This window comes from Corvus hawaiiensis, chromosome 3 (genome assembly GCF_020740725.1).
Source record: "Corvus hawaiiensis isolate bCorHaw1 chromosome 3, bCorHaw1.pri.cur, whole genome shotgun sequence".
Taxonomy (NCBI): Eukaryota; Metazoa; Chordata; class Aves; order Passeriformes; family Corvidae; genus Corvus; species Corvus hawaiiensis.
In genome coordinates this window covers 35,331,211-35,354,670 of record NC_063215.1, presented here as the reverse complement: position 1 = coordinate 35,354,670, position 23,460 = coordinate 35,331,211, and the positions used below count along the sequence as shown (strand labels likewise).

Below are 23,460 nucleotides of genomic sequence, written 5' to 3'. Positions count from 1 at the left end.
TCTATGATATAAATGCCTTTGTGTGTTTTCTGGTCTTTTTTTTTATATTCTTCTATTTTAATGTGAATGTGCAGTAAATTTAAATCCAAAAGGTTTTACATTTAGATGTGGGACATCAGCTTAGAGGCTGCCCAAGGTGGAAGTTCAGTCTGTGGCCTTGGCAACAGTTTTCTGCTGAGCTGAGAATGCAACATCCTGGCAAAGGTGGTTTCGGGTGCATAGGTAATTCCTTTATCAGGTAATTGAAGCCAATCTCTTGATGTGCTTTGCGTGATAGGACCTGAACTTAAATTGAACTTTAATTCCTGTTAGGAAGCTGTTGTGGTGAGAAGGTCCCTGGGAAATTGCATCCATACTGACCTAGGTTTTCCAGATGACCTGGTCCATTTCTGCTCTAAATCTTGCAAAATCTGTTTTTCAGTAAACTGATGAAATCTAGTTCTGGAGGTATGCTGGACATACACTACGAGAATATAATCCAGACTCATATTTGCACATTAATGGTGAATACTCTTTATCTGAAGCTCTCCCTACTGCTTTCTCATGGCTTCAGTTTGACATCTGAGAACAAAACATACAGGGAGACTTTTGTCCCCCTATTGTTATGTAACTGATGACAGGTAAGCTTTCAGTGTAGCATATATTACTTTAGGGGAAAGCTTATATTTAAAGATTATGGCTCCTGAAAATTGAAATGAAAGATCTAAGTACCTGAGGAAATAACATGCCAAGCCCTGAAAAGGGAAGTAAGAGACTACCCAAATGCAGATATTTTTCAAGGAAGTACTGCATTACTATTCATCATTTGAAAGGAATAGTCCAGTACTTTTTCTTTCAACATGTACTTTTCTGGGCCTGCTATGTGTATTGGTTTAAAGGGTTTTCATAGAGGTATGTATGTAAAAAACCTGAGCTGTTGAAAGTTTTTCCTCTGGCCCAGACCATTAATATTCCTAATGGATGTGAACAAACTGATTATGGGGGAAGTTCTAACACTGCAGAACTTCTTGTTGATGGAGATGTTGTTCCTTTATACTTCTGGATGCTGTAGTCAATTCTTTACTAAGGGGGATAGATAGATGGATTTTATATAACTTGCAGCTCTAAGACAGCAAATATTCTTTTTAAAAAATTCTCTGATGCTTTTTGCCTGCAGTAGTTGAACATGATAGAAATAATAATCAATATTTATAAAATTTCTATGAAGTGGTCAATCTGAATGTTTAGCTTTAAGCAAGAGAGCAAAAACGTTGAAAACTTGAGTGATATGCTCAAAATCACAAACACAGTGGCAAAATCTGAAATCAAGACCTAATCAAGACCTAATGGGTTAACTGACTGTGCTGAGACCCCACTGATCCTCTCTCAGAGAGGAGAGATATAAAAGGTTTGCAAACATGGTGGATATTCAGAATGAGTTTTGAACTCAAGTTGCCAAGTTTGACATCTCAAAAAATGTCCAGGTTTGATCCTTCTGCCTTGCCGTGTGGAGAAAGAATGAACTGAATGAACAGACATTATTTTGGTGTAGGGTCTATCTGTTGCTCTGTTGGACTATAAATGGCAATTACTTTTTCTGTGATCTGTGTTTCAGTGCCCTACTGACAAGTGAAAGTGTGCAGAAGTAGTGAAGTTTATTGCAAGCACGAATGAGCAACTGCAGAGATTATTCATTGCACCCTGCCACAGCTCAAACACAGAATTAATTCAGTGCAGATGCTGAACAAATGATTTGAATTTTGTTGCAGAAGATCATACTAGTGACTGCTGACATGGGGAATAACCGCCGTCTCTGTGGGACTGAACGTTACTTGAACAAAAATTCAGACTGATGTGTTTTGCCATTTTGGATCCTCTTCATTAGCAAGGTAGCTAGGCAAGGGGAATCGATCCCCTATGCCTGGGGCTGTGCCACAGTCACTTTGCTTGTATCCTCTAGCTATCAAAACTTGAAAGAGAAAAAAGAAAATGGCTTTTTTTCAGCATTATGTGCAATGCTATTTGTCCTAAAGAGCTTCACTGGTATTGATATACTGGCTTGAGATCTTCATCAAGACATATTGTAAGTTATTACCATAATGTCCACAGGCTTTGAAATGCTCAAAGGATCTGTAAAGATAATATATTGACATCAAAGCTTCTTTCAAGCCCTGTTTCCAAAAGAATCAGATATAGTAGAAGAACATAATATGTTTGCCAAAAGCAGCAAAAAGTTTTTTGGAAATAAATCTTTTCCTTACATCCACACTTGAACAAATTAACCTGAAAAATTAATTTTAAAATGGTATCACAATGATAATTCCTATTGGACAAAGCTTATCAGAGGGAGAGAAATAGAAACTGGGAAAACAACTGGGAGAGAATCAGACTATAAAACTTTCTCAGCATCTTCTGGATTAGACAAGTTCATTCTATAACATTCAAGGCAAAGCTGTGGTGAGAGGGAGAAAAATGGAGAAATCGTAGCTATGACAAATGTTCTCCTGATGGAGCCAGGGTTTTACTTGGTACAACCAAACCTGTTTCATCCCACAGATGGGGGCTGTGGAAAGCATCTCTCATGCTGGCAAAAGAAATTGCCTTCATGGTATGTCTCCCCTTTGTGTAGTGGCTGGTGAGATATCCTATGCCTCAGCCTACATCATGTGGAGGAATTACAATTAACAAAGCCTCTACTGAATTAGTGTAAGTATATGCAACATGGAAACCAGGAAAGGAGTGTAATGGGAGAAACAAAATAGTTACAGATGTTAAGGGATATGAACGCTGAAAGCAGTTAATTGAAAACTGAAAGGAGCTAATAATGAGAGAAGAAAGAATAAGTGAATTAAATGGAAACATCAGGGTAAAAAGAGAAAATATTTCAGAAGAAACCTACAGGTACAGATAAATATATCAAGAGGACACTTATTGCTTCTCATTAGAAGTGTGTTCTGGAGTACAACTATGAGCTACTTTTAATTCTTTCTAGGGCATTGAAAATTCTGTGGGGTGGACAGACATGGTGATTTCTTGTGGAAATGCTACCTAACGTTTATCCTGAACTGATTCAAAACAAGCCATCCAAGCTTAAAGGAAAAGACTGCTCAACACTGGAATTTTTAAGTGGCCACGTGTATACTCATCTGATGGGAGGAGATAAGTGTGCCCTGTGCTTCTGGAGGATGCATGGCCAAGAGTAATCCTGAGTGTCATAGTAAGCAAACTTCTACTATGATTGCTATGGTGCTCTGGCATTTTAATAGCAACTAAAGGAGTAACCTGCTCAGGACCCACTCTTAGGAACAAAAATAGGCAAATACGCATCATGATAGGTTATTTTTCCCCCCATTTTATCAGCCTCTGGAGACTAAACTGCTGAAAGTGCTGTTGGTCAAACTGGCAGGCAAGGGGGCTAATGGCTTTCATCCATGGTAGCTGGTGGGATCCAAATGAGCAGATGATGATGGTATGGTGATGGTTTCCAGCTCTGTAAAGGAAAACTCCTGCTGATTTGGAAGTTCTCCTTGATGAACACCACATGTCTATACTGAACTTTCTCTTCTATTTATTTTAAATTTCCTATGAAAGTAATTTCTCTGTGAAGGGGTAAGGAAACGACGTGCTTAAAAAGAAAACCTAACTGCCGTGCTTAGAAGTATGTTTATTCAACTGTGAAGTTTACTGTTGAAATAGGGATTGACAGATGTTAGCCATATTTTATCAGTACTCTCATGAATGCCAGGACTAGAAATGCTCAGGAGAAGCTCATGCCATCAGCCCTCAGCTGAACATGTACTGAGAAGATTTATTCTTGCTTTCTTTTCATTGTGCTTATCCCAGACTTCTCACAGCAGGTCTTAATGAAAAATATTCCAAATTTCAGTGACAGTTCCAAGTAACTGACAGATGGAACAAAGCACACCAAGAACTTGATTAAGGAAGGGGACACCTGAGATAGGATTTTGGAGAGAGGCAGGTGATTATCTCTGATACTGTGATCCTCATGACCTTCTGTCAGCTTGCAGCCGAAGCTGGACATGTTTACACTGTGTTGGCAACCTTGTCTTTGACTTTCTAAGCAGACAAAGTTTGACTTCTTCCCTGTTCAGAGCAACTTTCTTTGTGCTAATAGTAATTATGGAGCAAGCATTCCATGCCTAAAACCTCAGAGGATGCCAAACTTGAGCTTTTTTCTGTCTGCCTTTCTTGTAGGTGTGACTGCAGTACGTGATGGGAAAAGGGCACATCTCCCCCAGGATGGTCTCCTGCACAACATGCAGCAGCAATGGCCTTTGTTCTCAGGCTGCCACCATGTCCCTTTAATGCAGCAGTCCAGCTCATCCATTGTTCTGTCTGATTGTGAGATATTTTGTCTGATGAGGCTGAGAATTGCAAGGCAAACCCATTTCAGGACAGGAGAAAGCTTCCCCTCTGTTACTATGTCCCTTTGCCTATAAATAATTTGACATTCATTGTAGCATGTGAGCTGCAAAATGCTCTTTAATTTCACCAGATGGGGATTAGCTGAACAACCTACTAGCTCATGGCTTGCACAGTGCAGCTCCTGGTAAGGAAAGTATCCAGGAGTGGTTCTTAATAGAAGGGATTTTCCAGTTTTATATCTCTTCATGACCTATCCCTGCCATCTTCACATGTACACACACACACACACACACACACACACACAGACATCTGATCAATACTCTTGATTAATACTTTGATTAAAATCTTGAGAAAAGTAGAAAGACTTAAAGATTCGTTCCAGATCAATGCTGTGTTTAGCTGCCTAGTCTGTTCATATTCTTGTCACATAATGTTCTGCCTCTGATAAAGGAATAGACAACCCATCTGACTGATTAATGGGATGCAGTTGCACATAATGTTGTTAAAAATTTTTACACTGAACCGGTCACAAACAGCATAATATATGAACAAGTTTTTGTTAAAGGAATTTACAAATAACTTCTGCAAAAGTATATGAAAAAGTTATTTCATAACTTCACTAAGATTTATAGGCAGCAAATGCAGGTAAAATTCATTGAAATTGTGATTTATTGCAATTACTTTATTTGCTGTTGGATATATTTAGATGTGTATGCAGAGAGAATGTGGGATTTTATGAAAGAGGGAGAAATAATTCAGTGGGGTTTTTTTGTTTCTATACCAACAAAATCCATCGGCAAGCTTTGGAGGCAGGGAAAAAAGAGGAAAATAGCAGAACTTTTATGTTTTCCAGAAGTGCCTTGATGTATCAGTCCTGATTTACTGCACCTCATAAGAACTTAAAGGGAAGGTTGGAGATATTCTTTTCCTACTGGGGTGTGCTGAATGGAATTGCTGTGGAGTAGTGCTTCAGCAGTATGCAGGAGAGTGATGTTCACCACAACTGGTTGAGAGATGCTGCTTCTGCTCCAGAGGTAAGGCTACATGCTTCGCCACCTCTTTGGGAATCTTCCTACTCTGGAACATTAGCTTTGATCCAGAATTTTTGAAAATCTGTTTAATAGCAGTGCAGAGAATGAGTTGCAGAGCCATTTATAACAGCCAAAATAATTCAGTCATGACCTCTTCGTGTTCTCATAAAGCTGTTTTTCCCTCGGCATCAGGAGATGAGTCAGCAGTAGTGATAACAAGAGTTAGAGAAATACTGGAAAAAACAAGTGTCCCAAGTACTTTGGCAGTGAAAAATTAAGCTTCAAAGTGATTTCTTCATGGAACATTTTTTCTCTCTCCAGGACACCAAATTGACTGACTATATTAAAGGAAGAAGAAAAAGAGGGAGAGGGAGAGAGAGAGAAAAAAAAACAGGACTTGGATGATATTTCTCAGTGTCTGCCAATATCTAACATGCTTTTGGAAAAGTTGCATAACACAACCTACCAAGAGAGCCCTGTTTGAATAGAGGTTAGTAATCCTTTCTATTTGGTGCTATGTTTGTGGTTTTTGCAGAACTGACCCACAGGGCCTCATTTTCTGACTGGTGTAACAGGCTGTATTGTTTCTTAAGCCTATAGGGACCAGGAAGTTGTCCTCTGAATGCATGCCTGACTAGAATTTGCCATCAGTTTACCAGCAGCTGGATTATTCTTCCTATAGGACACTTTGAGTGATGGAAAACCTTAAATGTTCTCTTTTGTGAAGGAGAGTCTTTGCCTCCAGTGTTCAAACATACAGGTAGAATGTCAGGGAACTTGCAATATGAAGTGTTATGCTTGAAATCATTTAAACAAGGACTGTTGCAAAGGTTATTTTCTGGTTTGCAGTGTCTTCAGTATAATTTCTTTAGATATTTTAATCTACTCTGCATGACAAATTAAAAGCAGTGTTGCACAAAGTTTTTCATTGCAGATTAGAGTTAACAATTTAAATTTTCCAATGAAGGAATATAACTTCTCATATTTAGCTACTTTTGTTTTCATGGCCTTTAGGTAACGGCTATGAAGAAAAAGACAAGGAAAATTTTTGTAAAGTAACTTTTTGGGCTTTCTTCATGACAATGAGAGACAAAACTGAGGAGGCATATTCCTATGTGTTAGGAAGTTTGTGTCCAGGAACCTCTCCAAGGCTGATAACAACACTGAAAACTACTGTCTGAGTCTGAAGCAGGAAATCTGCCTTCTGAATAACAGTTAAGCATGGGATAGAACATCATCTCTTTCCTGAGGTTTGGGGCCTACCTACCACTGAAAGCTACTGTTTTTACAGTTTCACTCATGTGACGGACCCACCAGAGTCCCCTTGCACAGACATAGGTTGTGGTGCATGGTCATGCCACAGCTCTGACAAAAATCTTGTCAGGTCAGGTCTTTTGCTGGCTGGGCTATGCATGTTTGAACCTGGAAGACTGTGCATCCGGTTGCTTCTGAGCAGGTCCAGCAAAGGGCAACAAAGACAATTAAGGGACTGGAGCATCTCTCTTGCAAGGAAAGGCTGAGGGAGCTGGGCCTGTTCAGCCTCAAGAAGAAATGACTGAGAGGGGACCCCATCAATGTCTCTGAGTATCTGAAAGGAGGGTGTCAGAGGATGTTTCCATGTCCTTCTCAGTGGTGCCAATCAATAGGACAAGAGGCAACAAGCAGACACTGAAACACAGGAAGTTCCACCTGGATATGAGGAAGAGCAACTTTACTGTGTGGGTGACTGAGCTCTGGAACAGATTGCCCAGAGAGGTTGTGGAGTCTCCCTCACTGGAGATGACCCACTGTGGTCCCTTCCAACCTGACCCATTCAGTGATTCTGCAGTCTATCCTCTCAGGTCCCTCTGGTGCACAAGTTTCCTATGCTGGTTCTCTGTGTAGTTGGGATAAAGGAAGCTGTGTGGCACCTATTTGCAGAAATGTAACTATCCAGGGGATTTTCTTGGGATAAACAGAGGAAAGAAGGGATTTGGGCATTCTTGAAGGGTGGCAGCTGAACTGAGGAGCTGAGACTGCCTCTGAGGGTGAAAAATGGACCATTTTTAACAGACTGTAGAAAATATTTGTTGCTGTGACTCTAAAATGTTTTTTATTGTAGCATGAATCCAATGAATCTAAAAGGAGATAAGTGTTTCATGACGCATTCACTGAGAACTTTGCCCTCGATATTTGCTATGTAAAACTGGTAAGTGGAAAAAAAAGGGACAATTGCTGTTTTGTTTTATTGTTCTGACTGGCACAGGACAGTGCATAAGGCTTGAGAATCTGACTGTAAACCAACAAAATCTTTGCTTTTACCCACTCTCCTCATAGTCATGAGGATGTCTGTAAAATTGGCTGGGATTTGGATGAAACCTGCTGAGAGGGGTATAACATTCCAGATTTATTCAACCTAGAGCTGTGAGAAATATTCACCACAAAACCTAAAACTTTTCAAGGGAGCTTAGGCTGAATATCAAATGCAGGAAGGGATTTACTGTTGGGTGAGATTCATGTAAAACTCTACTTTTGACATACTTTTGACCTGAAACCTGACAATGCTCAGATGTTTTGACTGAAGTTACTTTGAGGCTACAAAGCCAAAAGTTAAAGAAAACTCAGAAACTGCAAAGGTGGCATGAAGGGTTCAAACTTAACCCCAATACTGCTTCAGATTTCATGCTGGATTGAGCTAGGTACTGCTTAGCCTTTCTGCTTACCAGTAAACCACAGGCATATTATTAAGGCATTGCAATCTATTGCAAACATGAACACAGACTAGAATATTGTGGAGCCTGAAAATAATCAAATCAGTTTTGTATTCTCAGAAAAAAAGTCATGAGCTGTGAGGATAGGAGTGTTACTGTTGATTTCCCCAAAGACTTGCTCAAGGGCATGGTTTAGAATCCCTGCTGAGATGGAGCTTTGCTGGATATTTAATACAAGTTGGTAATTGCTTGGTGTTGTCTTAACACTGTCCAGCCATCTCAACCTTTGATGATGAACAGCAACTTGGAGATAATCTTGTGAAGTGTATTTTTGTCCCCTATTTGAAAAGTATATTCTTTTTTCTCTTCTCGTATTGCATTAGGAATGACTACAGAAAATCAACACACAGCAACAAGTAGGAATAACAGCAGGATTTGCTTAGTTATTTTGCCCAGACTGAATTTAGTGGAAAACCTCTATCAGATGGAGAAGAGGCTGTGTCACATTTGCAAATGAGAATATTCTTGGGAGAAGAAAGCTTTTCTCCATAAAATGTTACTGCGGAGGATCAGACAAACATTCCCTGCTCTCTGAATAGTCCAAGTTCTGAGAGCTGTAGTTCCAACAGGCTCTAGGAAAGTCGTGAACATGTATGTGAATTCTCTCACATGAGTAAAAGCAAAGGAACTTTGACATGCCGAATCCCAACATTTTTTTCAGCAAGGAATTTTCTGTCTGGAGACAAAGAACATCTTATTCCCTCCCCTGCTGACTCTTGCTGCTTATATTGCCTCCCTAATTGGAAGTTGCTGTATAGATGTGCAAAAAAGGATATGCTTTGAGCATACCTCAAGGGTGAGCTGTCTAACCAAGGAAGCAATTTCAGCCTGTCTGTTGTGAAAAGAGCCTGGCGCTACAGAACACCTATTTCATTGCTCAGCAGGGCAAAATGCTGCACAGAGAAAAGACTCTGACAGCTAAAACTGCAATACATTAATATTCATATTTTCTGTGTGCAGCATTTTGTAGTCTGGTATGGAATTATTTGCCTTTAAATTGGATAGCTGAAGTTCCAGCACTCTGCTTTTGTCACTGCTTCAGATAGAACCGTAATTGAATCAATGAGGAAAGAAGACATAAAATTCCAGACTAAATCCATTGCTTGCTGCAGAGTGGGCTGTTTTCAAATGGTTTCCATCATACACCTTGCACTTGGGACTCACAGGTGCACAAAGAGAATTAGCAGCTTCCAGAGACAAGGCTGGCAGTCTTAGCAGTGCTCTCTGCAGGGGAACAGTGTGGTTTGTCCAAAAACTTACCCACCCAGTGTAGGTGGCACCTTCAACATAAGTGGTTGTGTTAAATCCTGAATGTCATGGTGCTCCCAGAAAAGTATGTCTAAACTAAGAAATTTCTAAGTCTGTCTCACTGCCCAGAATGCCACATTACTATCACAAAAGAGGCATGGCTTCAATAAGTATGATGGTCTTCATTCAGCAAGTTTTAATGTTAGAAACATCCCAGCTAAAGCCAGTGAAGGTATTCAAGTGTTTAAAATTACCGATATGCATATTTATTATGTAGCATTTTGGAAAGGTAGAAGTATAACTGAGCAAGCTCCAGATACTCCGTTTTCTTGCTGACATTGTTTGAAAGTTGAGAGTAATATTTGTCATCAAAGACAAACAAATGGAGGATGACTCAGTCTCACCCTTGCTCAGAGGGGAAGAATCCAAAGGGAATTGGACTTTCCTGTTTAGAGAATCCACACAAAGTGAGGGGAATTCATGTTTTTCTGAAACTGTGAAATGCAATCCTATTAAAAACTGTTTTTCTGCAGCTATTATTATTTGTCTGAGGTTTCTAGGTCAAACACTGCTGAATTTTCTCTCACAGAGAAAATCTGAGGGAAAGGCTTGATATGATGTTAAACTTCTGCTTCTTGAGGAAACACACAATAATTCTAGTCTCATATATGTTCTTTCTCAGATCACTGAAAAGTACTTTTCATATAGTGGCAGCACCTCAAGCACAACTTTCTGCTACTTAAGCCAAGAGCAAAAGACAGGTCCCTTGTAAAGTCAGTGAATTCAGTGCAGATAAAACAACTTTTGTACTAGTCCCACTTCCTCCTATCAAAACCACTGATGTAATAATGACAGCTTATTTTTCTTATGCTCTTGGTGTCTTAGTTTTTTTTAGGGAGAGTGAAATATGTGAAAAAGCAATATACTGAGCAAAATGAATAAAGAAAAATGGAAGATCACATAAAATAGTTATCTGGGTAAGTAAATGCTAGTTGAAAGGTTCAAGTACTGAGTTCCTCAGAGCGTCTAAGAAATAGCCTTCATTATTTTTTATTAACTCACCTTCACTGGTTAAACCCTGCTCATTTTGTTCAATAAATACATGAATGAAGCTTGATGGATGATGCCAAATTAGCTATAAAGAACCTCATAAGTAGCAAAGGGCCATTAATCCACAGCTTGAACTTCACTTTCAGCATGGTGAGTAGGAGAAATTAGCTGCAATTAATATCACAGATCTTGATATCATTGTCAAATAACTATTAGAAGGTGAATATCTCATGATACTGAAACACCACCTTTGCTAAGATATGTCAGCACTGAGCCTCTCCTGTGTTAATCACTGAGTTTCCCTGAGCAGAGAAAAAAATGTCACTGCTAGTTCTCAAGTACAAGATTTGCCATGGGGCTTCACCAGGAGGGAAAAGTAGCTGGTTTGAGGAACTAAATACTGAAGGGATTGAAACAAATGTGGGGATGATCCTCATGAACTTCTGACCACCGAGGGAGAGTGAAGGAGGGCAATGCTTTAAAAGAAAACTTTTGAGTCACATTTTCTGGACTGCACAGCTGCACACATTTTGTGGAAGGATGAGATTTTGCTGCAGGTAACTTCAGTGTGAAACAAGTCCTAATCAGGGGGCTGGCAGGATAAGTACAGTTCCCACTTCAGTCATGTAAACCCTCATGGTAGGTTCCTATTTTCAGTGAAAAGCTGGGTCTGATACTTTCATCATAAGCAGCACGTAGGGGTATTCAAAGAAAAGTTAAGCATTGCAATATTCAAACTGAATCTAAGAAAACATGCTTCAGTTAAATAACATATTTGAAATATATTGGACTCTTCTTTGTGATTTTCCTCAGGGCAGTATTAGTGCAATAACAAAACAGATGAGGCTGAATGCTCGATTTAAAAAGTTTGGGCCTTCAAGGGCTGATTTACTGTCCAGTGAGGCTCTGCAGGCTGGTCTTCCCAGGCACAGCAGCTCCCAGGTTTGGAATGCTGAGGAAAGAGCCTTGGAGTGCAAAGCAGTCCAACTGCAGCCGAACATAAGGTCACAACCAGGAACATATGAGATGAATAAATCTTTATTGGGCAGGACTGCAAAACATTAGGTAATGGGGCCAGTGACAAAAAAAGAACTTTTTCTGAATCGTGCTCTAAAATGTGCACAAGAACAGTTCAGGCCTCTAGCAAGGGGCAAAGCTCATGTTTCTGGTGCTGATAGGAAAAAAAAACCAAACAAAAAACCTAGCAAGGGGTTTTTCTTCTGCTTGTGTAAGTGCATGCATTATACACATCTACAGCGTTTCAGTCCACAAGAGCTCATGATATTTTGCATAGTTCAGACTGGATGCAAGTGCTGACACAATCCTTTGTACTTCTTTTCCAGCTTCCATTACCATGTCTGTCTTCTGCCTTTTTCTCACCTTTTTTCTCACCTACAGATGGAAAAATCAAACTGATAAAAAGCCAGAAAAACAAAAACCCCCAACCTAACACTTCTGGGGAAGTGTTTCAGTGCTTGTTTTGCCCTGAACCGTGGTTGATAGTTAAAATATCCCTTCTCCCTCTCCCTATGGGAAATAAAGTTCTGAGAACTCTTTGCTCACAATGAATGAAACACTTAGTTGTGAATCATGTTGGAATTAATTTTGCTGTTGAGTTGGTTTGTGCCCAAGAGAGATGATTGCACAGTTTGAGGGGCTTGCTTCTCCATCTATTGAGGTCAGATACCCAAGAGCTTGTGGGCTAGAAGTGTGTGTTCCTTCTGGAATTCATTTATTGATACATACACCATGAGCTATTTCCTCAGAAAAAGGACCTACCTCCTGTAAGGGAGGAGAGCTGCTAAGAGGTGGTGAGACTTTGAAGAGAAGTCAAGGATGTCAGAAGGAATAAATCCTGCAAAGTGGATCCAGGCCTTAGGTCCCCAGTTGATCCATTTTAATGATCTGTGCTGTGACTGCTGCTCTGTCCAGGATAACTCATCCAGAAAAACTGTAACTGTAGCTAGAGTATTGCAAGTATTGGACAGGTTTCACATGTTACAAACCACAAAAATTAATTTAGTGCACACAAAATGAATGGGATTCAAGTCTGGCTGATGGGATGGATACCCCTGGATGGGGATTTCTGTCTTCCACTTAGTTGTCAAACTTGAATGACATTTTACACAAAATGCTCTGACTGTGAAAATGTTTCTGTGCCAAGAAGTAAATTTAGTACTGTTTGACTTCTATATAGCAGCAATTCAGGATATCTGAATGACATTAATGTTTGGAAATTTGGGTGCTGAGGAAAGGATTTTGTACTGTAATGATATTAATCCTAGATGATAAGATATGAGCTCATGTACATAACCTGAAAACTGAGAGTTTGTTGCGATCTGTTCTACCTGTTTTACTATGCACTATTGCCACATAAACTTCTGGGCTTGGATCAAACTGAACCGAACCTCCCACTTAATCTGACTTGTACACCTTTATTCAGGCAGTCTCACTTTTATTTTTCTATAGCAAATTATGACTGACAAGAATGTCCACATACACATCTGAACTTAAAGTAGACTTAACCTTAAAGTAAGCCAAGGACTATCTAGATGAGCTGGGGAACATCCTTCAGGGCAAAAAGAGGAGACCCATATGCAGCAGGCTGGTTCTATAAATGCTTGCTTTTGAAATGATGGAATACAATGAAATGCTTGTCTCTAACTGGATGCCTAAGGTCTTCTCCACCACTAACATTTTGCCCACTATTCCTTGTACTCTTAATTAACCATTTGGACAGCTTCTGTAGCTCCCCTGCACAATACTGTTAGTCTCTGGAATATTTTATTTTAGCTTGGCCAAGATTAACTCAGCTTTCTGTGAAGTTAGCTGCCGTTCAAGGAACAATCATGCATGTGTGTGTGATACGTCTCTTTTCTGTGCAAGATGACCTTGAATACCTTCACTGGCAATATTCGTGGGAAGCAGCAGCAAGCTCATGTCATGTAGCAACATATCAGTTAGTGGATTCATCCTGCTTTCTCTGCACATTGGATGGGTGTGTAGTGTTCTCCTCTGGCATGTAGTTTGCACATTAAAATCTCTTGGGAGTAAGATAGTGAACTCCTCAGGAGGAGGGAACATGCAAGAGAGATGCTGGATTTCATAACCTGGTCAATGCATTACTTCAGCTGAAATCTGGAAGACAAACCCTTTATTCCCAGGCATGAGAAATGAACTTATAAAAGGCACTGAAGGCTCCCAGGGCAGGCTGGAGGAATAAGTGAGAGAGCTGTCTGCCTCTTGGCATGATGCAGTGCATGCAGATGAGAGCAGGGGAAAGACAAACTTATGGCAAAGAGCCTGCTTTCCTACTAGGTACTTCCAGTGAACTTCTGCTCTGTGGATCACTACAGATACAAGAAATACTGCACGTCTCTTCATAGCCCAGATTCACTCACCACAGGCAAAATACTCGAAATTTTAATATTTAGGAGACTTTAAACAGGCTGGTCCTGCAACCTTTTAAGTGAAAACTATAATTGAAGGTTGGAAGCTAAACCCATCATTGATTAACGCACCATCCCCTTTTGATAGCTAATACCAAAATGAGCAGGACAGCACATCATCTGTACAGGGGCTGGGAGGCCAAGAAAATTTACCAGGAGACCCCTACAGGAGCTTTGTGACAGCAGAATTCCCAAAGAGAGAGCTATGAAGGTGGTTGCAGAGAGATCAGATTAAAACTGAAACAGCACAATTTAAATACTTCTATTCATGTTTTACTTCAGTGTGTTTCATCAGTAAAATGTGAATGCAAGCTAGAGATTTAGGAGTACAGAGGTAGAGTTTTTTGAAACTGGTTTGGAAAGTTTAAAAAGCAAAGTTATTTTCTATTTAAATAAGCCTATTTTATTTCTTTATATAAAAATATGTTTCCCCTGTATTTACAGCAAAGCAAAGAATTACTCATCTGCATAAATCCTAACAAAGAGTACCCAGTGTCTTAGAATTTCCCTCCTTATTTTAGAAGAAAGCACAGCCCTGCATTCCTACCTCCAGGCAGTGTGGCATGGATCACAGGATTGTTAGGGTTGGAAGCAACCTCTGGAGACCATCCAGTCCCACTCCCCTGCAAAGGCAGGGTCACCTAGAGCAGGTTGCACAGGAACCTGTCCAGGTGGATTTGGAATTTGCCACAGAGGAGATCCACGACCTCCCTGGGCAGCCTGCTCCAGGGTTCTGCCACTCTCAACATAAATAAGTTCTTCCTCATGTTGAGGTGGAACTGCTTGTGTTTTATTTTATGGCCATTGCTCCTCATCCTGTCACTGGGCGCCATTGAAAAGAATCTGACACCATCCTCTTGGCACTCACCTATGAGATATTTATGTTTTGATGAGATCACCTCTCAGTCTTCTCTTCTCTAGACTAAACAGGCCCAGCTCCTACAGTCTCTCCTCATAAGAAAAGGATACTCTTCCTCATGAAGATACATGATCCATTTCTCCTGCCACCTTCCCTAATGCCTGATTTGCTTTGTGAAAAAATTCTGACTCATATTCAGTACGAGAGAAAACTTAAAGATAAAAGTTGATACATGTGGCTAAATCTTCTGCATTGCAAGGTAGATGAGAGGAAAGAGTAGGGAGCTAATGTGCCGTGCTCTGGGTGTTCACATCCTTGCTGGTTTTCTAGGGAGTGATAAAACTTTTAATGCTCTCTTGGGATCTGCTTTTTGAAGTTTACCCATATTCCTGAGCTTGCTCATTTTTTTCTACTTGACAGAAGTATCTGTGGTATTACTTCAGTTGTCAGGCTAAAATCTCTAAAACAGGTGAGTAGAGGACTGACAGGATTTGCACCTTTGCATCTTGCTGATGTAATAAAGGCAAAATCCCTGTTTAGTCCTGTTGCAGGTGTATGTCAGCTGTACAGTGTTCAAATTGTTTCTATGCCTTGGGATAGTTGCTCTTTGAAACAATCTGATCTTCATAAAGCATGTTTAAGAGGGGCTGCTCTTCCCCAGGCATTTTTTCCGACCTCTACAATGCTGCTCACAGCTGCCTCAGTTTTGCTGGTGCCGCTGTGCATAGGGTTGGGACAGAAATGGGGTTGGGGATGGAAGGAATGGCTAATGAAATGGAAGGCAGTGAGGGATGAGTGGCTGTAGGGAGTCTCCTGTAAGTGGAACTCCTAGTGAAAAATGCTTGTGGACAGTGGCATTTGTTTTGTTGAGCATGGCACTTATTAATTTGAATCCTTCTACTCAGGTTAGGAAAACGAGAGGTCTGTGGAATATGGGTAGTTAGGCGGTGGGAAGGAAATGATTTAGGCAGCTTGGTTCTGCAATGGTTCTGTTACTTGACCTTCAACATATCTGTGAATGAAAGGTTTCCAAGAAAGTTATACAGCATCCCTGTTAAAAGGAAGTTAAAATGTCTGCTGGTAGAGGTCAGCATTGGCCCTGGTATGTTGTCCTCTATCAGCTGCATGCTGGTTTTAGTCCTGTTGCAAATACTACCTGTGGAAACAGAGTCTGAATGATGCAGTGTAAACTGGTCCTTGCAAGCCTTAATCTGGATGGTCTTACATGTTTTCAGTCAGTTTACTAGACTGTAAGACACAAAATTATTACGTTTAACAATAATGTTCACTTGAACTGCAAGGCTCTATAATATTCTCATCTGCCAATGTTTTAATTACAGGGTAGCATTCACTAAGGGAAACTAAAATTAGAAGTGGATGAATGGATTTTGATATGAAGGGGAAGATTTGCTTTCTTTTTTTTTAATTTTGCTTTTTCCTTTTCCCAAGGAAATTACATTCTTGGGAGAACTGCAAAACCAGAAAGACCAAAATGGCCTCTCCTGAGCCATAGGGCGGAGAAGGCTTTGCAAACCAAAGGTCAGATGCAAAGAGACATCTATTTATATATGGCAAAACATAACAATAAAATAGAGAGAAGGTTGACGTACAAGCGGAGAAGGGATTCAGGAGACAGAGGCAAGGAGAGAAAGGAAACTGTGATTTGTAGTTCTGTCAGTGGTGAGTGAATGAATAATTGTGCAAAGTAGATCAAGAACAGAAGAAAACTGCAGCGGTGGAAGGGTTGGGTCATGCAATACAGGGAAGGGTCTCTCAGTCTGTAGCTGATGGGATTGAGGAATGACAGTGTTCCCGTAGAGCTGGGTTTGTCAGGGAGGTCCCATCATGCCGGAGTCTTCAACTGCTGCTTCTGAGAGCTCTTCCTAAGTGATCACCGAGTCTCATGTTAGGTTATGGGGTGAGAGCTGTAGCTCCCAAACCACAGGCACATAAAGAGCTGTGAGGGAAGGCAGGCCTGAGTAATCGTGAGTACATCAAGATGGGGACTCAACATTGTTACAGAGTACACCTCCAAAATGGGAAGAAGAATGTTTCTTGTGCACAGCTCATAAGTAATCTCTGGTCTCTGTCTTTTTGGCTGATTAATCTTGCAGTAATGCTTCATATTTTTTTTCTTTTTTTCTAGATATATATGGCTGCCCTGAGAAAGGTTATTCGATACAAGACAGTATGGTATCGACATAAAGTGCATCTGTGAAGTGAACTGTTGAATTACTACAGCTATTCATCAGAAACCGTGGGATTCTGCTGATGACAAAATCCGCTCCCAAGACAGTTTTCCAAGAGCAGTTTTTCTCTGCAGACTCTCATCAAGTCTATGTAGCAGCACCAGGAGCCAGTGGGAGTTTTGTGTGTATGTGTGTGTAATGTGAACTTGGACACCATGTTCACAACAATTTTTGTCACTTGAAGATGACAAAGGTTCAAAATATTGCTTTTGTTTGGCATCCCTCAAGTAGGTTAACACAACAATTTATGTGTACAATATGCCACCTTCATCCAGACATTTGATATCTCACCATGTTTAAATGAAGACAGAGGCATGAATCCAGTCCCCAGAGCTATCCTGTCCCCCAGACTGAGGGAAACTGACCTTATGCAGAATATTCAGCCTGAAAATCAACCTGACATGTGACTTTGGGGTTTGAGGAGTTAACGGCATTACCTCTTATACTTAGTATTTTAAATTTAGGCATGCACAGCACTCTACAAAAACAAATAAAGACAAATGTGAGAGAAGCAAATAGTTCATACCCTGGAAAGTTTACCTTTTCAGTTTCACGGAACTATTGAATTAATTTCTGCATAAATCGGAGAGCTCACTGAAGAGGTGGGCTACAGAGAACCAAATGGAACTAACCATGACCAGAAAAGCATGAAAGAAAAGGTAGATAAAGTTAGATAATGTAATTACACTAGAAATCAATGCAAATCCCTAGGTGTATATGCAGTTTGGTGTTTATGTTTGTCTACTTTTATAAATTCTAAGAGACAGTGATATTAAAAAAGGTCACCAGAAGAAAGGAAACTGCGAGAATTGCCTGGTAATCTCAGAAAGTATATGGTGGCAGAAAGGTAAAGGGTACACAGAATTATAGTAAGGAAATTTTAGGGGAAATCAGAATACATGAACTAAGAGAAAAAAACTGTTGCAGTTATATAGGTGTCAAAAGTAAGAAAAGGCCTATGTTTGATGGAAGTGGTAGAAGCTGCTTACGACAGAAAAAGTCCATTTGGATACCAGACAGCCACAGCTTGTGATTTATGCAAACTTGGAAGGAATACAGAAACTTAGCCCAAATACAGTAGCTGTCGTAAGAGATGCACAGCTCTGGGAAGACAGAAAAACTTAAATATAAACGAACTGAAATGAGGTTAAACGCTGGCATAATTGTGACAGCAATTCTGTCTGCGGTTTTACTTGAAAGCAGCGCCCGCAGTCAGAAGCTCAGATTGCCGACGCGTGATACGTCTCATGTGATTCATACATGTGATGTGTGGTGTAGTAGTCAACATACACAGAACAAGGGTACCTGCAGCTCTACCCCGAAAATTTCTCAGCAAATCTGGGTGGACAAATGTCTGCTAGTTATGGTTAGCGTCTAACTTCCAGTCCCAATTTTTTTTAAAATTACTAATAGCATTCCCAAATAAATTGTTTTCAGCTGAAACTTTCTCCACTGAATGGTCATTTTGGCAGATGCTTTAAATTAAGTCCATGAGTCTCCTTAAGAATTTTTCAGTAATTGAGAAGAGAAACACCTTTTCTTTTATGATCTGCTAAGACCATGTCAGCTTTAGAGGCAGAACGACACACACTCACTGAAACTTGCAAGTGAATTGAATCTTAGGCAGTCAACTCATTAAAGCTGTTGACTAATACCTGCAGTGCAGTAATACTCTGAGACTCCTGTGGATTTTCATTCAGTGGGATTTGCTGATTCTCAAAGAAACCCCTGGATTTGGTATGTTTTCCTTTACAAAAATGTCAGTGACAAAATCCTATCTTATAACTGAGAGATCTTTATTCTATAGTTTAAGCTAGTGCAGAGCTTAAGGTTAAAAAATTAAATTTTCAATGTTTTACTGCACTATTGTACCAGCTTCTTTTTCTGACTCTTTATACAAATTATAATTAAAAACTCCCAACCAAAAAAAAACTTCAAAAAATCCTCACAAATAAACCTGAAAATAAGAAACAAGGAAATATAAAGGATAAAGAACTGCTATGATTTTTGTTAACACTATTTTTGTGACCTCGTGAGATTATCCTTATATTCACCCTTTCTGTAACACCTGTGTCCATGAAAGGGAAAGCAAAAACTTCATGTCCGTTAGCCTGACTTGAGTAGTTTGAGACTATTAGGAAAAAGAGTGAAAGCTATTACTGTGAAAGATAAAAAATGCAACCTATCTTTCAAAGGAAGACTGTGCCAAGCTAATCTGATATCTGGATGGGATAACCTCCTGTCAAAAGTATATGCTAGTTATTGAAGGTTTGCCATTAACAGTGCAAAGAGCTTTATCATCAATAGCTTCGACACATTGTAAAGGATTTGGTTAACCCCAAGTCTGTGAGTGGGAAGGCCTTGTCTCTGTGAAGAGCAGAGGAGGAAGCAGAGAGATTTCAGCAATGACAGTGTTGTCATGAGGAGCAATGGTGCTCACTTGCTGTGAGTAACTTCACGTTTCTGAGTGTCAGAGAGCTAAAATTCAAGAACATCTCTGTCTTGGAGGCAAATGACTTAGTTGTGAAGATGGAGCTTGATAAATGTTTGGAACCATATGGCATGGTCAGCTGCAGTCGCAGGCAGCTGAGTCCAGGGGAATCCTTTCCACTCTTGTGTTTCTGTACACTGGTTATTGCCATGTGAAATGTCGCTGTCCTGTGGGTGTACATGTATGTGCTGATAAGTGAAGATGGTAAAGCCAACTATGCTTCTGATTGTTTCAGAAAATGCCTTTGATTATTACAGGAGCCATATACTGTCCCATTTCCTAGGACTAACTACAAAAAAGGAAGAAATGGGTTTTTGAAAGCATCTTGTGTTGCACTATCTCCATGTTGGAATGTTGGAATGTTGCAATCTGAAAAACAATTCATGTTTATAGAAACTTTTATTTCAGTTTATTAGCTTTTAATCTAGGATAAATGGGATTTTTTTTTTTTTCCCATCTTACTTTGTTTAAAATGGCTACAGGGTGCATAGTTTGCATGAGGAACCTTTAAAGCATTCCTGTTCTTTTTCTTTTCCTTTATTTGTAAGTGGTCTCCTCACAAATCTGTGAAAACCAAAGGAGTGAAAACCATGCTCGCCCCTATGGATGTGAAGCTCCAACATCCTGAAAGCTGTTTGGCTTTAGATTCCTCAGCTGAATCCTTTCTATGTCTTGGCTCATGCAAGCCTGTTCCTATGCACACCCCTTGGTAACCTGGCTTGCCTGTGCTCCTCTAGAGCTCTGCCCACACACAGTGACAAATATTACAAATGGATCTTTCCTATACATATCTTTCCTATATATATCCTCAGTTCATTATTATACTTTCAGGTGCTCAGTCTGCAGTGTTTCCAGGATACAGTAAAATATGTGCAGTTTGACTTCCAGAAATCTTTTGATCTCTGAAGACAGTCTTAACATGCAGTAGATGTGAAGTGCTTTATGCCACTCAGAGAGAAGTGTACTCCATGAAGGAATCAGCCTTTTTCATTGCAGTTGCAGGCTCTGCTTACACTGGAAATTCCACAGTGCCAGAAGAGAGTCCCAGGCACTAACTCCATTGTCTACACTGTTAAATTGTTTGAGCAGTCCTTGGAATGGTTTGCCCCCGGGCAGTCAGCCCAGGCCTCTTCCAAACATTTCCTGGGCATATTTTGAGAATTAGCACGGGCCAGGCACCATGCCCAACATGTAGTTTGGATGCGGGCACCCTTTTTTGGATGATAATAGACTTCACTAGTGCCAGATGGCCTCAGAGCCAGAGAGAATAAACACAGCCTGATTGCATATGCCATGTGCTCATGCAGAGGACCTCTTGTGCTGTAAAATGATAGCTGGACTTGTGTGTACGTGCGCATCTCCACGTGAAGAAGCTGTAACCTGAAAGACTGGATTTTACAAAGGGCAGCCTCAGACGGGACTTTGTGGCATCCAGGAAGACAGAGTGGGCATTATGCAATGCCTGTATTGCTGAAAACATCACAGGCTCAGATCAAATGCTGGGACCATATGTTCGATGCACCATCTCAAATGGACACTAAGTATAAATTGGCTTTAATGTCTCCTGGGCACCCTCTGGCCTTAGGACATGTTTATGTCTCTTTGCTGTTCAGACTGCCTGAAATAATACAGGATCTGTGTTACAACCCACCAGATGAGTGTTTTTAGCATACAAATTAGAAGGTGTGTGTTTTAGGATGTGGTGTGTTCAAAGATGCAGCATCTACTAGGATGCTGTTACAAGGCTGTGTTGTTGGGAGAGAGCCAAAACAAATGTACCCTTGACTGTTACGAGCTGAGAGCTGCTCCTGTGATGTTCAGGCACTGCCCAGCAGAGCGCCTGTTGAAGTGGTCCAAACCAAAGGTGAGAAGTGGCTTCACAGGGAGACTGATCAGGGGTCCAGTGTGTGGTTCCCACACTGTCCCTCTCTTACTGAGAAGTACAACCATGCCCCTTGGTGCTGGGTTCTTGGACACAAGACCCTAACCTCTTGAAAAAGCCTTGCAGGTTTTAGGTTGTCTGGGAAACCTCTGAGATAAATTACTTTCTTTCATGCAGAGCAAACTCTGATAGCAGAATGGGAGATTTCTGCACTGGATTGCTTTGTTATGTATGATTACTAGGGGCTCAAGTAATAAAAATTATTAAGTGCTGAAGAGTCTAAATCTGCTGAAAAACACAGGGGTGTCTGGACCTGTGTCTGCTGAGTTATAACTGTCCCAGTTCCACTGGAGAGTACCAATAAACTCTGCTGAGATTTGCTTTATTCCCATAGTCTTTAAGTTATACAGTAGAACATATATGTAGGCTTTTAAGTTCAAACTCTTCTACCAGTTTGAAACTTTGGGATTAAATATAAAGTTATTTCTCCTTCTATTTTTTGGTTTCAAAATCACAAACTGTGTGGAAGAACAAAACTTGCTACAGTAAGTTCACATTAAATAAAGAACACTACAGGAAAACCTTCTCATTAAGGAAAATTAAGAGGATAAAACCTGTTCTGGATGTGAGAAAATATGTTAATGATTATTATAATTAGCATTAATTAGTCTTATTAGACTTTTTTAATCACTAGTTTTGGAGAATATGGAATATTCAGGGATTGGCATGCAAACAGTGACTGAGCACAGAGAGTAGGTGTTCGAGAGAAGCTTTTCGTGATTAGAATCTGCTGAAGTGCGTTACAGTATTGTGCATGGAGCATCTTGTTTCAACATTGAAGATGTCACTAGAAATGGGCAAATCCTTTGCTGTTACAGTTTTTTGTCTTTTTTTTTTTTTGGTTCATCTCATTATGTTATCTGAGAGCTGATTTATGAGACAGACATCTCATCTTAGTGGGGGAAGGGCAGGTGCCTGGAGACAGTATCTTTTTCAGTATCTTCTTTATCCAGTGCTGCTGCAAAGGTGTTGAAACTGAGAGATGACAAGGCCAACCAATGTCTGCAGGACAGATTTGGACAAAGAGAAAAACAAAGTTAATCATTATGTCAGGAGATGAATTAATAATATAAGATAAATTTTCAGTACTTTTGGTGGGGGGAAAGGTGATGGGCAGTGTGTGTTATCTGTCAGCAAGAAAATAGAATCGATAACCTTCCTGATAACAGAAGTAGTCTTTTGGGTTTTTTCCCCCAACTTTTCCATGTGGCTCATCAGTATTCACCTTATTCTTGCTTCATGGAGTGGGATTGTGGAGAGCAAAGTCTGAAGTTCAAAGAAAGGAAGATCTTTTTCACTGAAGCAGAGTAGGCCTGGCTACCTTGAGAAGAAACTGGATTTTCAGTTCAGAAACAGTTTCACAGTCCTGGAGACACCAGAATGAAATATTGCTGTCTTCACCTGTATTTATTTGGCTGAAGGAGGTTTACATGGTTTCAAGACAACGGTATAACAGAGGGAGACGTACATACCTCTTCCATGTCATATAGAGCAATTGCCAAATTTCCACTGCTTCTGCTGCAGGAGTGCTAGCAGAGCCCTGGAAATGCTTTTTATAAATTTCTGACACTGCTCAGGAATAACACAACATATATTAACTTTGGCAGTTTTTCATAGTCACGGTCACCTGCAGATGCCAAAATGCAGTCATTTCTAGAGATATTGGACAAAAGAATTGGTTTCATGACCTTAATATATCTAACCTGTCAAGACTCCTTCTTATACACCTTTTTGCTATAAAAAGCTGTCAGCAAAATAGCCTTTGTCATCTCCTTAAACTGTGTTTATTTCTGTTTCCATGGAAAAATATGGTGAGACTGGTATAATGGGCATATGAGGGTATGTCTGTGCAGGAGTCATATGCTGTAGGCATACAGAAGTAAGCATTTGCTGGTGTGCTCTGAGAAAAACTCTTGGTTGAGAAGCTGTAGTAAGCACTGCTATATGAAAAGAAGGCACCAGACATCCCACTGAGGATGGTACAGGTATCATTTCACATGCATATTTTATCCTCTAAATGCCTGCA

At 40.2% G+C, this 23,460-nt stretch overlaps 1 long non-coding RNA gene across 1 annotated transcript; it reads left to right on the top strand.

Annotated features, from left to right (window-relative positions):
- Window positions 1–1,276: 1,276 nt before the first annotated feature.
- On the top strand, window positions 1,277–22,572 carry LOC125324153. Its single transcript, XR_007202837.1, has 4 exons — window positions 1,277–5,399; window positions 5,718–5,886; window positions 7,498–7,584; window positions 16,899–22,572. It is a non-coding gene; the product is annotated as an uncharacterized LOC125324153 (long non-coding RNA).
- The last annotated feature ends 888 nt before the right edge of the window (window positions 22,573–23,460 follow it).